Source organism: Alligator sinensis, unplaced genomic scaffold, assembly GCF_000455745.1.
Source record: "Alligator sinensis unplaced genomic scaffold, ASM45574v1 scaffold476_1, whole genome shotgun sequence".
In the NCBI taxonomy this organism is placed as follows: domain Eukaryota; kingdom Metazoa; phylum Chordata; order Crocodylia; family Alligatoridae; genus Alligator; species Alligator sinensis.
Window position 1 is genome coordinate 588,303 of NW_005842444.1, and position 14,393 is coordinate 602,695.

Sequence of the window (14,393 nt, forward strand, 5' to 3'; positions counted from 1 at the left end):
CCGACCCCACCCCAGCTCCGCCGCGGCGCCGGGCTGCGCTGCGGGGACTTTGCTGAGGGAAGCCCCGCGCTCCGTCGCGCGCCTCGCGGCTCCCCCTGCCCTGGCACGTGCGGCACGCTGCCAGCGGTCCCCGGGGTGGGACGTGGGCAGGACCCGGCTGAGGTGAGGCCGAGCCTGGCAAAGCATTTCATCACCGCAGCCTCCGCCTGCACTCACCAGCCGCGTCCACAATCCCCGCCACTCATTTCACCCGCGCTAGGGCCCTGGTGTGGACAAGTCAGGTGTAGCTTCAGCACGTGTTAGCTGACCCAGTTCACCCTGGGAGTGGCGGGGAGCCTGCGGAGCCTCCCGTCAGCGCGTGTTGAAACTGCAATTAGCTTTGCCTACACTTACACACGCACAGGTATATTAACACGGCACCTTGGTCCTCGCCAGGCCAACGTGGGCCGTTTCTCTCCGCAGACCTAGTTACATGCGCGAGTCAAGAGTATGCAGAGTTGGGAGCTTAGTGAACAAGGCAGACCAGGGCAAATGACATTCAGCATGGCATCAGCAGAATAAGATGAAATACTCTTTGGACTAGAATGAATTATTTTTAACTGACAGGCTGCTGAATATGCTTTGTCTTGTTCCACACCAAATGCGAACCACGAATTTGTATCAGCTTGTCTAAGTCTGTATTATGACTCATCAACACTAATCTTATCTCTAGTTTCATCTTCTCTTACTTCAAAAAGCTGTTCCTCCCTCTTGGTTCAAAAAAATCAAAATCCTTTTCTTGATGCAATTTTTGGTCCAAGTTACCAACCAGTTTCCTTCTAACCTGGTGTCTTTCTAGGACCTAAGGTTTATGCTGCTTGTTCTTAAGTTTTTAGTGCTAGGTTCTGCTGTCTTTGCTCAGGTCATTCTACTCAGATAGCCTTTTAGAAGGGAATTAATGATTGGCTTGTGGTTCAATCCAAAGGTCTTGCTTCTTCTTTTGTTATCCTTGACTTATCAGCTAGTTTTGAACCTTTGGATCATTCTTTATCAACTTGGCATTCACAGTTTTTCTGACTCTGCACTCCAAAATTTATTTTCTGACTTACTGTCTGCAAACAATCTTTCATGGTATCTCTGAGATAGACTTTATACCACTCTTTGAATCCTGCATCCTTTTCTCCATACAATTTCCCTGCCAAGTGACATTTATTTTGTTTGCAGTCTACTGTATCGCTCTGTAGTGGTGATACTCTGTCATATATTTCACAGTCTTGCATCTTGTCCCCACTTCTTTTTGGATGAAAGCCAAGTATCAAATAAGTCTGTCCAGAACAGAAATCCTTACCTTTTAATTGTTATACCTAGGGCTCAGCTTTGGAGTCTTTGCTCTCCGTGAATAGCATTTACTCCCAAAAGTAAACCTGACTTACTCAACTAGGAAATACAAATGAATAATTAGAGGTAGCAAAGTGAGCTCTTTTTGGTTCATGCAATTTTGCCTCAGTATTTGCAACATTATCTACAGTAATCTACCAAATTTCACTCCATTCATATCTCCCTGTTCTTTACTTTTATATCATTAGCTTCTAGGTCAGTTCAAGAGTCTCGCTTTTCCACTTAATGCTACTAGCCAAACCAGTCACTCTTGTATTTCTTTGCTTATCACTTCTTACATTCGTTATATGTTTCTGAAGAGAGAAAACCACCATTAGAACACAGGAATTTTATCCAATATTTCTTAAAGTCAATAACTATTCTTCTGCTGTCATATATATACAATGAATGATGCAAGTATAAATAAAGCCAGTTTTAGTCACATAAGTATGTGGACATTGAACAGACTGCAACAACTCCAGAATCTTTGAATTTTACAAGACTTGGGGTAAAATGACACCTTTTACTTGTGTGTTCCTTGCAGGTGCCAAGCAGACTTTTAGTAGCAAAGGAGGCTTTAAACACTCCAAGAGAAGGACGCTCCTTCTTTCCTGGCTGGAAGGTGTATGCTGAGGATACTAGCATCTACAAAGCAGATCGTTGCCTACAAAAGCTCATGCCTCTCCCACTCAGTTAATCTCTAAAATCCCTGGCAACATTCATTTAATGGTACAATGGGATCTGATCCCCAATCCCAACAACTGTGCCTCCTGCCCTGTCTCACACATATCACAGGAAGTCCAACTATTGGGATCAGGGATCAGATCCAAATCCCAACACTGCTATTTGACAGTGCAGGGGAAGCCTGACTAGCCTCAGGGGGAGCCAGTGCAGAGGAAGCCCAGGAGTGCTGGCCAGTTGGCCAGGCTGACAATCAGCTGAGTGTCCTGGATCCAGCTGACCAGGCACTTGAACCAGCTCCAATGCAGTCTGGGACCTGGGCTGACCATCAGTTCAAGACTGGAGCAGTTCAGGCCAACAATCAGCTGACTGTCAAAACCCCATGCCTCACCGCTCTGGCTGGATTGCTAGGTGCAGAGCATCAGAGGCTCCAAGCATGGGGAAAGGAAGGGATTTTAAACTCTGTTGGAAGCCTCTGAGGCCCTGCATCTGACAACCCAGTGGGGAAGCTGCTTCAGGGCCACCCTTTAAAACTCTCTGTGCACCGAGACCCATGGTGCAGGGCTTGGACAGCTCAGAGCTCCCATCTCCCCAGCTGCCCATGTGCCCCACACTATAAAGTGGTGCCTGCAGCTAAGGAGCCAAGAGCTCCCAGCTCCCCAGCTGCTGCTTCCAGGGGTGCCCTGGGAACTTGAAAAAGAGGGTTTGCGGGGTGGGGCCTGCCAGCCACAAGCCCACTGTTTAAAGTTCCAGGGAGCAGCGAGCTTGAGATGGGGAAGATGCTCCCTAAAGTCAAGCTCATGGTACCTCCCACTACCTGTCTCCAGGGACTGGATGGGGACTCTGGGTCCAGGACCTGATGCTGCCCCCAGCCTGATCCTGCTGATTGGATAGGGGATGGCTGTGTCCCAGACACTGGGGCTGCCCTCTGCTGGGTCTCTATGCTCAGCCAAGCATCAGGAGCTGTCATGGGTCAGTTCTCACATGCCACACATTCAATTTAAGGCATGATGTTATTGGATGTGGTCCATAACATGAGCTCCCTCCTGAGCCTGCGCACACTGATTAGAGTGGGGAAGGTTCTGGGGTAGCTAAACTCTCTACCTTGATGATGTCAGTGACCCACTTACATCTGGGGAGCACGTGCAGGTGCTTGTGTGGTCCAGCCGAGTGCCGTGTGCTGCACCTGAGTGCTGGGAGCACCATCGTAGGGTGTCGTGTGCACATGAGTGTGATTGGTGGGAAGAATGACTGACACGCAGTGTGATTTTGGTGAGTATTTAAGGAAACCCGAAGCGTGATTCTGTGCGCAAATGGAATATGGATGCTTGAGAGTACTTGAGGTTTGAATGATGTGCGGGTTTACTTGGCTGGTGATTATACCAGAGTGTCTGAGGCGTATGAGCAGTGACTGTAGCAGTGAGAGAGAGGGGTGACCTATCGGATTGGATTATAATTGGATACTTACCTGGTAAAAGCATTATTGGATCGGGACCTCGATCATCCATTTGTCTGGTAATTATCACCCTTCCCTCACTCTTGGTCTGAGATCCTCTGAGGGAAAAGACTGAGGGCCTGACTGTCACTCCAGCTCGGTGAGCCTGTGACAGTCCCGATGCTGCCCCTGGCAGGTCTGCTTATGGTGTATGGCAGTTAACCAGTGTATATAGTTCATGCTTGATATTATATATGTTCCCTACTGTTAATCTTGTTTTGTTGTGATCTTGAGTTTAGAATATACTTTTGAACTTTATTGGAGCCTTGGTGTATTTATAGGGTATATGAGGGAGGGCTGTACTCTATGTATATCCCTGACCCCAAAATCCACCCCTAGCAGAGATAACACACAAAAGGCCCCGTCTGTCTGAGGAGGCCTAACAACCCTCTGCCCCTTAGTTTTCTCACAGGTGGTCAGTGTCCAGGACACGTGGCGGTGTCCACCTTTCAATGTAACTGAGCCACAAAGATATTATGTATTATATGTAGAATATCTTTGGGTCTCATTTGCTACATTATCACACCATAAACTGGTCTTAATATGTGGGCAGGTTATTATTTATGGTGCAATTAATACCTTAATCACCTCTTAAATGTAAGGTGTGATCATGCACAAATCTAGCATTTTGAAAAGGGGAGTGCAGATAGTGTGGTGCATCATTGCATGTAACACACATTTTTCATGATGAGGCATAAAGTCAAGTGAGTTCCTTGCTGCTTCCTGAATAGAAATGGTACTGCCACTGCCAGGAAGTTGTTTTTAAAATTAGGGTGGAGCAAGAATCAAAGGGCAGTGCCACTGTACCCCTCCTGGATCCACCCCTGCTTGTGCCATGGTCTTTGAGTGCCACCCTGCCTTCTGCCTGACTTCAGACTAACACAGCGCTCTACTTTTCTGTGGGTGCTATTACACACTAATAATATCTTTATAATGATCTCCAACTGTTACCAGGACTTAAAAAGTTAAGCCTTCTTTCCATCCCACCTCCCACACTCTAGATCAGATCTTCTGAATTGCAATTTGCTTTTCTGGCTTTTTTGCTACAATTGTCTCCTTCAGTCACACACTCCTGGAGTAGTAAGCTACTGCAGAAACAACCATGGAAATCCATTGCCATTAAGAATATACACAAGACTAGCCCACCCCTGCTCTGATAGAAGTCAAGAGGAAAACTCCCTGTAACTCCCATGAAGAATCAGGCTCTCCAAAGTCTGATCACACAATCACCACCAAAACTCCTCATGCAAGTAATAAAACTCTACCTGTGCTTAAGAGTTTTTAGCTCGGGCCCCAAATCATTACTTTTGTTTTTTATTCTGAAACTGTGTTTTGTTTAATTTGTTGCACTTTAACTCAGTGGCTCTCAACTTTGTTAGACTTCAAGCCTCCCTTGGAAAATGCCACCTCTCAGGTTTCGCTTGTTTTTTGACTACAGAAAAAGAATAGAATAATTCTTCTGTTACGAAGAATTCAGAAAGACCACAACAGGGCAGAACATTTCTGACACTAGCAATTTCTATTTGAATCATGTTTGCATATCTAACAGTGTAACATTACTTGGCACCCTACAATGAAAGGATCTCAAGGGACCCTGGCTGAGAATCACTGCACTAAATTTTCTGCTATTCTGTGAAGAAAGGAATTGTAATAAATTATATATTTAGATTCCTTAATGCTACCTATTATAAGCATTTTTAAACCTTAAAAAATGCCTTTAAAGAGCCTCTGTAACACTTGGTTCATAGCAAAAATTTGAGGTTTGGCAAGAGATAGTCCTGTGATCACAGAGGTATCTTTTGCCATTCCTGGGGGGCGGGGGGGGAAGAACCCAGTGCGACCTACAAATTTGTAAGCTGTCAAACCTGGCTGTTCCCTGACTATATTCACTTTATTAGAGCTTGTTACTGAAATCCTTGAACATTCTCTTGCCACTTCACATGTTCCCCTGCATTTCTCTCTAGACATCGTGCAGAACTGAGCTTTTGAACAAGACAGGACAAAGGCACAATGGATTGTCATGTAGCTGTTGTTTTCCCCCATTAAAGTATCCATCAGCCAAGAGGTAGGTGCACTGGCTTGGGAACAAGACCATGCTGTGAGTCTTGCTGCTGTTACTAATGCTATGGCTTTTGCAACCTATAAAATAGAGCAGGGCATTGACCCAATTTAATTGCCATTTACTTGACAAAAAATGTTTTCAGTGCTTATTTTGCACACTGAAGTGGAAAGCAGCAAGATGTCCTAGCACTATCCTAGTCAATGTATGTCGCAAATTGGCAAAGAATCAATAAGTGTGTGTGAAAATTCTCCTTATTTTGCACTTTCTGGTAGTGTTATAACTTACAGATAGCCTTAAAGCATAACGTGGATAAAAATCTGACAGAAAGCAGGAGCCAGTAGCTAGAGGGATTTGTTGCAAAGATCATAGGAGAGTGTGAAAAAAAATCTGACCTAGATTTTCCAATGCAAACCCAACCTGGTCTCATCTTGTTTTCATTTTCCAGTGTATGATAGGAAGCCCTTCTGTCAGTGTTAGTGATATCCTACACACACAGACCCAGAAATCCTTTTGATGGGACCCTATATTTGTCACAATACTCCATCCACTTCTTGTGAATGAAACAAAATTTGTGATGCCATTGAACCATCTTTCCTCAGTAATTTAAGCAAGGCAATTAGAGCATTTGACTGAAGCCATATTCTAAGCCTCCTGACTTCAGTCAGTGAGAAAAATGAGGTTCTGAAATTGTAACTAATAGAAGCTTTAGAATTATTCCTTCAAAACAAAAAGGTTGTAGTTACTTATAGAGGTGCTACCCCCTTCACAGCAAGAAGGAATATAAGTGATGCTCTAAGTATTAACCATCTCTTCAGATCATTTATTTCTCTCTGGAGTCAGTGAATTCCCTCAAAACATATACCTGTTAGGGAAACATAAGTCGTAAAAGGAATATTTGATTAGTTATTTAGAATATCTATCTATCTATTTATATATTTTTATGGCCCACATCACCTCCAGTCATCAGCTGTCACAGGCATTTACCACTATAATGCAGCTTGACAACATGCCTGAGGATGCAAAGGGGTAAGGAAAAGCTTGAGTCTTCCCAGTATTTTTGCTGTGCTACAAAATTAAAAGAATTTGGTATCAAGTGTTTAGTTTCAACTAATACCTTAATTTAGACATTTAAATTAACTTTTTTGCATTCACAAAGATTGTGGATAATATTTTTGTTGAACAATTTAAAATGCTACTTTATTCAAGATAAGTGTGAAAATGAGACACTTTTCTTCATACATATATTCATATTTCACAGCTTTTTACTTTAGTTAGCCCTGCTGCACCAGCACAGGTAGGAGAGCATTTAATTCCTTCTAATACCCTGTGAATGGAACAGTGTGCTAAATCCCAACCACATGAACCTGTACAGACCACAAGTTGGCATATGGGTTGGCAGAGATACCAATAATGAAGAACAGAGCAAGATGAAAGAGCTTAGCATGCTGCTTAGATCTCATATTGAATTTGAAGAGTTAGCAATGAAAAAATATTCTTCCCTTCTTTGTCTGCTTATAGTTTCATAGTTTCATAATTTCTGCTGATTTATACACGTCCAGCCCCTCCAGAAGTTCCTAATTAGATCGTCCCTGACCCTAGGCATGGCATCATGTCCCCTGAGCCTGTCCATAATTCTAGTGGGGGGAAGGTCCCGGTCCCTGCTCAGAAATATGGAGGCAAAGAACTCATTGAAGAGATCAGCTTTTTCCTTTGTTGCAATCACCAGGTTGCAAAGCCTGTCCTGTAGGGGCCCCATGTTCACTGGTGCCTTCTTCTTACTCCCTATGTATTTGAAAAAGGACTTTTTGTTATCCTTAATTCTGGTCACCAGCCCTAGTTCTGTCTCTGCCTTGGCCTTCCTAACCACCTCCCTGCAATCACGAGCAGTGGAGGTGTAATCCTCCTTAGTGATAGCCCCTTGCTTCCACTGATTGTATGCCACCTTTTTGGCCCCCAGGCCCTCCTGGATGCCTTTACTGAGCCAAGGGGACTTTTTAGCACTCTTGCCTCGTTTGGTTTGCGTTGGGACTGACTCCCTCTGAGCTCGGAGGATCGTCCCCTTAAGGAACAACCACCCATCCTGGACACCCATCTCGTTGAGACTCCAAGTCCCCAATGTTCTCTTACTAATCCCCCTAGCTCATTGAAGTCAGCCCTCCTGAAGTCAAGGACTTTTGCCTTACTACTTGCTTTCACCACCCTGCACCAGATAGTAAATTCCAGCAGACGATGGTCACTAACACCTAGGTAGTCGACCACCCATAGATCCCTCACCAGGTCATCACCTGTGGCAAGGACCAAGTCCAGCAAGGCATTTCCTTTTGAGAAAATACATTTTCAAACTTGCTGATTTAGAGGTCAGATGTGAAAACACAACCATAATTTTTCAGAGCAAACCAGTGCATAATGAGAAGGCCAAATATTTCTCAAACTTGCATTAGGAGAGTGTCACAACCTCACCTGAGCCAATGAAGTATTTCATGAGAGATGATTGCTTTCATTGACTAACAGTAAATTGATTTCCTACTCTAAGTAATTCCTTGGGCTTTGAATTCCAAAGCATAAAACAACCATCCTTCACTGGTTCAGTAAAAAAAAAAAAAGGACAGTCAAAAGTAGACCCTTGTCCATACTAGGTTTTCTGGATTAAGGTAATAGGTAATCCTTCCTCTTCTGACCTAGATTCACCCAGAAAAATCCATTAAAAACAGCAAATTATTTTTATCTTGTCTGCTGAGTACTGGCTTTTACGTATTTCTAGCATTTGTGGCTGGTGAAAGATCAATATGGTTGGTTCTGACAGCAGATGAACCTGTGCAGTCTCTTTAATGAGTGCTTGGAGAGCTAAATTTGCTGTTTCCCTCTGAGAGGCTGCTTTCTATGGGAAGAGTACACCAAAGCAGTGGAGCTTCATTAAGGGGGTATCAAGTACTTGATTAATTCAGCTACAGGGGGGGTTTCATTTTATAATAGAAAAGTAATTCTTTTTTTTTATTTCATTACTTTTTATTTTTAAGCCACCTGAAGAAGGGAAGCTCCTTTCCTATTCTCAGACTTTTCATAACTCATTGGTGTGCTGGCATAATGGAATTGCCCCTAATCATATAAAGATGTTAAACAATAATTGTATAATATAATACAATTGGGGACAAGTCTATCATGCCAGTATATCAGTGAATTACAACATTCTGATTTACTGCTACATTTCATGTAGAAAAACATGAAAAAATAGATGTAAGAAGTCACAAAATTCCTTTACGGGACCAAACATTTGAAAAAATAGGGGACACCAATGAAAACACAGTTACAAGCCAGCACCCAAAGCAAGGCACATATGAGGCTGCTCAGAAATGTGAATGAGGTATTCAGGATAGATTTACTGGTAGCAGAGAGAAGCAGGAGAAGGGCCAGAGAAAAAGACAGAGAGGGCTACAAGGAAGCACAAGACATAGAGACAGAAACATTAGTAATGACCTTGAGAAAAAGCTAAGAGAAAAGCTTTGGGCTTAAAGACTGATTGAAGGAGGCTTGGAACTGTGAGCAAATAAAACTACATCCTTCTGCTTGATTCCACTTGTCTTCACAGAAATAGGACTTTGTATGTCCTTTGCAAACAAGCCAGATTTGCATCAAAGAAATAACTGATTCCATCATCAATTTCTCTTCCTGAAAGGACATACCCAGAGGACTCTACATTTTAGCCAAATGCTCAGCTAGCCATTATATACATACCTATAAACCAGTGATTCTCAACCTTTTTAGACTTGGGACCCCCCTGCTTAGACCCAAGGCACCCCTCAGAAAATGCCAGCTCTTAGTTTTTGCTTGTTTTTTTTATTACAAAAAAAATAATAGAGCAATTCTTTTGTTGCAAAGAACTCAGAAAGACCACAACAGATCAGAATAACACTGTGGATTCCTATTTGAAATCTCTGGGTGTATCTTGTGAATCATGTTTCCACACTGAACAGTGATAACAGTGCATGGCACTCTGCAGCACCCTTGAAAGCCTCTCAAGGCACCCCAGGGTGCCATAGCACCCTGCCTGAGAGTCACTGATCTAAGCATTAGTCCTAACATACGGGTATATATTTGTTTTAATTTTGGAGGCCTCGCTTCTATTATGGGGAAGTGCCACAGTTCAAGTGTGTTCCATGAAGAGGAGAGATTTAGGGATCATGATCTGTGACATTTTACACTGTCATTCCCAGGGGCAGTACAGTGCTGACTCGTGAAAAGTACAGGAGGCTCATGCAGCCTGAGGCCAATCACTTGGTCAGATATATTTCATTCAAGCCTACATCTCCATGTATACAGTAACATGAACTGGCTACACTTTACACTGGCCAGTAATGTAACAATACTTTCTGTCAAGGCTGCCAAGAAACCTCGTGGTTCTGGCGACATTTGAAATCTCCTAAATCTCACATGACACATTCTAAGGTGCAGTAGGGTCTAAAATTTGCAAAGTGCTCAGATTTTTTCTTCTGCTAAGTACTTATAGGGATGATTAGCATGGGCATGCTATGACCATTGAATAGAGATTGCACATACTGGGCTATGTTTTGCTTTTACTCACACTTCAGTGAATCCAGAATAACTTCAGAAAGACAGTAGGGGCACTCAGAGTGAAGTGTTGTGTGTGTAAACAGGAGTTCCATAGAATGGGACAATAATCCTTTGGGTGGGGAACTGGAAAAATAAATTGCTGTTCCTTCAAATGGAAAGAGGCTTTGCAGAAGTAAACCACCTTAGTTCTAGTTACCGGTTGTGTCCTAGATACTCCTGCTTAAAGGAGCCATGAGACTATTGGCTTCTCACTGAGCCTAAAACCTCCACCCTGATGATAATGCAAAGCACCAGCAGTATTTCCCCCATTTCCTTTCTCCCACCCACCCTGACATCCCTCTGCATCCTGAGCCACTGGGTGCTGACTTCACAACATAGCCTTGAAGGAACCACTGCTGACTCCTGGGAAGGGGAAGCAAGCTGCAGAGCCACCCCTACCATTTCTGCCTTTTTTTTAGGGCCCTTTTGCCTCATCTCTTCTCCTCTGCACCCCAACATAGGTAGGACCATAGAGCCCTATTTCTGAAGTGGGTCAGTAATAACACTTAAATTGTATTTTTCTGGGAGTTTTGCCCAAGTCAGATAGTACAAATTGGACCCTAAAAACTGCTCTCTATTAAAAAAAAATCACATTGTATTAGCCATATGCCAGCTCTGATCTGCTCCTTTGACAGGGTCCAAGGATGTTTGCTGGACCAAAGCATCCTTCAGTTCTTTCAACTGAATGTGGGTATTGCAGCATGGGCCCAATCCATGAACTTGCACCTCCTCAGACTTTTACATTTAGATCTGCTCTGCCTGCATAAAGGGTCTCCAAGCAGAGAGGAAGTTGCAGGTATCATGCATCATCATACATGTTTGAATAAAACCTTCTAACCACTGGGGTCACTACACCAGTATCTAAATTAGCTGCTGCTGTAATAACCCTGGAGCTGAGAAAGGATTTGTATCTTTTTACCACAATTGAGTCAAATTCTCTGCTAAGTTTGGTTAATAATTTTTTTAAAGCAATGAATTCCATAATATCATAAAGTGAGAAGCAAGGATTTCTTAGGGTGATATATTTTATTGGACCAACTATGTAGTTGGATCGAGTTGAATAAGTTTTTGAATGCAAGATATTCTTCTTCAGGTCTTCCATTCAAAAGCTAGTCTAATTCCATCTTAACTGCATTGGTGCAATAAAATATATTACCCTAATAAATCCTTGCCCCTCACATAAAATCTGGATTATCATGGCTACAACACCACTCTGACACTACCTTACTATCAAGGTAAGGTATTTCCACCACGCATCACCAACCCAGATTTGCAAAAGAACTTATTTGGGCCAGCATTTTCCCTGGCAGATCTTCAAAGACAGTAACCAGTGCGCTGGTCTCTTCTGAATATCTAGCCCCTAACTTCAGTGCCTCGCAATGGAAGTAGAGCTCTTTTTAGAACCTGACTCTGCTAATTTCAGTATTTAAGATTGTCCCAATAAAGTGGAATCTTGCTAAAAGAATTATTTCAGGCAATTCTCTTCTGATTGTTCTGTCTATATGATCACTATTATCCCTCACAATTCATAAAAAAAATGAACTGCAACACACCCAAACTGAAATCTCAAAGAGAAACCCAATGATGCTGAAATTATGCTGTCTCCTTGGCTATCTTAGGAGCCTAACAACATTGCCATAATTTATTACCCCACATTGTGGCCATATGCTCCGTCTGAAGGAAACTGGACAAGACTATTTGGAGCTTGCCAACCCTGCTACTGTACTAGCCAATAGAGAGCATTCCTGAGACATGGAGAGCTCACCCCTTCACCCGCTGCAGAACAGTTGCGCTGCCTAGAAATCTCAGGCATGCCTATCCAAGGAACAAGATGGGACTGGTGCCAGGATTCCAACACCAGGAGTCATCGAGAAGTGAGACTGAAAGCTGGCCTCCCTCTCTTTAATGTGGGTGCAGAAATCTATCCCTGAGCTGCTAGCATCTCCTACTATATCAGTTACCTCTAATGTTTCTGCAACAGAGAGCCCAGCTGCATGAACTGGGTATTTTTAAAAACATGAAATAGTTTTACCTTCTGTGGCTAGATGCAGACTGGGCATCATAAGCAGAACAGGTTGACAACTGTCCAACAAAGCAGGTTGTCACTGGAAAATGCTGATTTTTCAAAACCAAAACGTTTCACACAAAGCTTTTTGTTTCCATGAACTTCCAATGAAACAGGCAGGTTTCCATCTCCTGGCTGGTTCCCTGCCAGTTTGCCTGGCAGACTTGGAGTTCCCATAGCTCCCAGGCAGCCCCAGTGTGTTTGTACTGTCCAGAGCCAAGGACCCCAGGGATTCAAGAGCTCTCAGGGGTGAGGCTTCTGGCTCTGCAGCAGGGTGCTTGGAAATCTCTGGGGACTCTTTGGGTTACTAGGCTCCCTGATATGGCTCTGAATCTGGAAGCCCAGCTTACTCATGATTCCATATTTGCTCCTAACCACAAAAGGCAGAATTATTTAATGTTATTTTGACTGTCCAGTTCAGCATTAGATTTCAGGTGATTTATGGCTCCATGGAGATATTCCTAGATGGTACTGTGAGATCCACAGCACTGCAGATTTCTCTGTTGCAGAAACATTAGAGGCAACTGATATAGCATGAGCTGGTAGCAGCCCAAAGATAAGTATCCTGCACTGACATGAAAGAAAGACCAGCTTAGACTCCTGGTACTGGATGCCAGTTGAAATCCTGGCACTTGGATGGGTGAGCTTGGGGCTGCTGCTGAACAGGTGTGTTCCTTTAGGATGGAGAACTAGACCTTGACTTGAGCCAGGGCTCTAGGCTCCTGGTTCCGAGCCTGTTCTTAGCCAATACTCTCATGTTCCAGACTTGCTATAGTGAAGCCAGAGGTGCTGAGATGGGCTTGGAGGGCTGTCACTCTGAGGCAGACTTGTCATTCAGGGCAACACATTTTCTGAAAACTTCTAACTTGACACAGAACAGAAATGCTGGCCCGGCTTAGGGACCCTCACTGACATGACACAGACCTTTGCCTGTCTGTAAAGAGCACATCCCATGTCCCTGCTCAAAAGCCAACACAGAAGTGTGCAACTATGCCGGGGCCTTGTATGTTCCATCCCAAGCAGGTACTCAAGAGTTCCTGGTCCCATTGTCTTGCCACAGTCTCTTGTTCCAGGAACCTCTCCAAGTTTGGGTGCCCACTTTTATCCTGCGCATGCAGTAGGTCCATAAATTCAGTGCCTCCTTTTGCCATCTCCCTAGTAAATACATCACCATGTACTTTCTTTTTGTCCTCTGCAGCAATACGCATGTTCTCAGGGTCCCAGATGGAACGTGTGCATGGCCCTTCATATCTCAAAATGCCTGCAAAGAAAGAGAAAGAGCCCGTGCTTCTTTTTTTTTCCTCCTAGAAATGTAAAAAAATCATACATAGCCCACTTCTATCTCTTGGGTTATAGCATTCTTTGCTGTTTGGAGGTAGGGCATGAAACATAAGCAAAGCAATAACTCATCACATTATGGTTTATTTTAATCTTGTTCTAAAAAGATATTTAAAATATTCTGTAATCAAAAGGGACATCAATTTGCCTTTCCAAGGCACAGTATTGAGAGACATGGGTAGATTTAGAGCCTCTTTTACCAGCCTGTGCTCCTTGATTTTTATTTTTTTTTAGGCTGGGAACCCAGTGAAGACTGAATGTTTTGAACTTCCCTGAATGGAAGAGAGGGGTGGCTAGGATGGGCGCGCTCAGCCCATGCAGTGGAGCTTTTTCTGGAACTTGGTGACTGCTCAACTTATCAGTGATTGAAGGGGTCTAATTAGTCACAGAAGAGGACTAGCGAAGGTTGCTGTACCTATTACCTGAATGGCTAGAGTTCTTGATACATAACACATTTGCAACCATCATTTCCTAGGAGTGTGGAAAGGTCCAGAGGGATGATGACAAGCTGCTGAAGTAAGCAGTGTTTGAATCATAGCTCCCCTCTGTCCCAACCACCACAGGAGAGGGAACACAAGAACCAAATGGACTTTGCTCTTGGCTATCAATAGCTTCAGTGATTTATCTCTGCAGAAACTGTGAAGGTTCAACAGTACTTTCTGCCAAAAAACAGTGCTTCTCTCACCCCCCTGGACAGCTTTCATGGAAAAGGATTTTTAAGGACAGAGCTGATTTTTGGTGACTTTGATAAACCTTTGAAGGGCCACTGAGTTCACAGACAAAGACCC